We start from the raw sequence: 2,500 nt of genomic DNA, 5'->3' as shown, positions 1-2,500 counted from the left end.
TAACTTACACTGCACCTTAACCTAACTTACACTGCACCTTAACCTAACTTACACTGCACCTTAACCTAACTTACACTGCACCTTAACCTAACTTACACTGCACCTTAACCTAACTTACACTGCACCTTAACCTAACTTACACTGCACCTTAACCTAACTTACACTGCAACTTAACCTAACTTACACTGCACCTTAACCTAACTTACACTGCACCTTAACCTAACTTACACTGCACCTTAACCTAACTTACACTGCACCTTAACCTAACTTACACTGCACCTTAACTGTCACATGTAACGTCACAGGAATGTAGCTTTGCCTAACAGCAACCCTCTGAACATAGTTCACTGCTTGGATCCTCTGGTGTCATGTGTATTTCTTGATGCCATGGTGCGTACCCTCACATAAAGGTCTTTCGAGTGTTGCGTACTTTCTACACAGTCCCGCTAACCACTGGAAGGGTGTACCGCTACAGAACGAATATCGCCCTCCCCTCCTGCCCTTCCAAGCTGGTCGGTCAGGCGTTTGTTTGTGAAATGAGCCTTGCAGCTGTTCAGTTGCATTCGGTTGTCGATGCAGTCAGTGTACGTTGTGGTACGGCCTGTGTGGACTGTCCGCTGATGTACGCGTAACCCACACTGATCATCCGTCGTTACGTACTGAGTGACATAATGTGGCACATGCTTGACCGTACACCGGCTGCGCCCTACAATGGCGAATCATAAGGGCCATATGTTGTGCACGATGCTACTTGTCTCGTCTCCCCATTACAGCGAGATTGCACTGTTGTACGCCGTACAGACATGTGGTAAGTAGGTACGGACGAAAGTATTGCATGTTGGCCCCCCCCCCCCCCTCCTCCCTCTGCCGGGAATCAGCGTGAGCCGTCTGTTGATGTAGCGACGAGGGTTTTCCTATTTAATCGTATTGCCCCACACAACATGATAGCACGGTGGACCGCGTTCCACATCTGCGACATGCTACAGAGGCCGGTTGACAGTCGACCGCGCAAGGGACATTGCACACGTGCGCGGACCATCTTCCACGTGTTCTCTCGTGTACATGCCGCAGTGTGTATGTGGGCTGATGTAGCGTGTCGTGACACATAACATGCAGGCATGCCAGAATCGTAGATTTCGCAAATGTAGATTGACGTATACGTTTGCTGCCAAAGATCCGCAAATGAACTGGAAATCAGTTGTTGAGCGGTTGTTCGCGCTGCAGGTGCATCGGTGATAGCGACGATCGGTACATCTGTGAACCGGTTGTTTCGGCGGTACCCGCCATGCCCCCGAACCTGAGTTGGCCATGTGGGTATGAAGCGATACGAGGCTGTGGCTTGGCGGGACAGTCCCCGGCCGGTGAGGGGGGGCCGCCCGGCGTGCTGGCCGCGCGCTGCGTGAGCGCACGCACTACAGCCGGCTGGTGGGGGGCGCCCAGTGGCAGGAGCGCCGGCCGACGGGCCCGGCTGGCGTCCCAGCTATGCGCCGGCGCACCCTGCGCGCGGCGCCAGGCGGCCAAAGTGGGTTCTGCCGAGCCCGGTGCGAAGCGCGGTGGACATCTGCAGTGTGCTGGTCCGATTGCGGACTGTGTGCGTTGAGGATGCGCCGCCGCCCGGCACTCGGCGTCGCGACGCCGTCTGCTGCTCGGTCGCCCCCAGCGGTTCTCGCAGGTGGTTTGTATCGCAGCTCTGCGGACGTGTTGGCGCGTGCGCTGTGCTGGGAGAGTTCGCTTCTGCACCCAAGTGGGGCTTTGCCCTTCTGTGGCGCTGGCGTTGGAGCTGCCGGTCACCGTAGGTGGCGCGTGTTGTTTCCCGCCGGCAATGCCACGACAGCACGCTCCCGGGCCTCTGTCGGCAGCGGCAAGCTCAGTTGGGAGCACGGGTGTTCGCACTGAAAGCGTCTACTCGCCTATCTCCGGGCGATTGCGCCTCTCTCGAACCCGACCAAGTACTTAGGACGGCGCTGCGCGCCGCCGGGACCTGAGAGGGTTTCGAGGTGTATCGTGCAGGGGAGCTCAGCCTCCTCCTGTTTGCAGAATAATTGAGCGGACGCTTGCGTGTTCGCGCGGGCCCTCGGGACACACTCCCGGGCGGCCGGCTGCTCAGCTCTCGTTGACGCAGCTCCCTGGTTGATCCTGCCAGTAGTCATATGCTTGTCTCAAAGATTAAGCCATGCATGTCTCAGTACAAGCCGCATTAAGGTGAAACCGCGAATGGCTCATTAAATCAGTTATGGTTCCTTAGATCGTACCCACGTTACTTGGATAACTGTGGTAATTCTAGAGCTAATACATGCAAACAGAGTCCCGACCAGAGATGGAAGGGACGCTTTTATTAGATCAAAACCAATCGGATTGGCTCGTCTGGTCCGTTTGCCTTGGTGACTCTGAATAACTTTGGGCTGATCGCACGGTCCTCGTACCGGCGACGCATCTTTCAAATGTCTGCCTTATCAACTGTCGATGGTAGGTTCTGCGCCTACCATGGTTGTAACGGGTA

At 55.8% G+C, this 2,500-nt stretch overlaps 1 non-coding gene across 1 annotated transcript in view; it reads left to right on the top strand.

Moving 5' to 3' along the window:
• The first annotated feature begins 2,123 nt into the window (after nucleotides 1-2,123).
• The window catches only part of LOC126331880 (small subunit ribosomal RNA), a 1,893-nt gene continuing 1,516 nt past the window's right edge, over nucleotides 2,124-2,500 (top strand). The window contains exon 1 of the ribosomal RNA XR_007563556.1: nucleotides 2,124-2,500. This exon is cut by the window's right edge and continues 1,516 nt beyond it. This is a non-coding gene — a ribosomal RNA (small subunit ribosomal RNA).

Source organism: Schistocerca gregaria, unplaced genomic scaffold (assembly GCF_023897955.1).
Source record: "Schistocerca gregaria isolate iqSchGreg1 unplaced genomic scaffold, iqSchGreg1.2 ptg001421l, whole genome shotgun sequence".
Classification (NCBI taxonomy): domain Eukaryota; kingdom Metazoa; phylum Arthropoda; class Insecta; order Orthoptera; family Acrididae; genus Schistocerca; species Schistocerca gregaria.
Note: the sequence above shows the minus strand (reverse complement) of the source record. Positions and strands in the feature narration are given on the sequence as shown.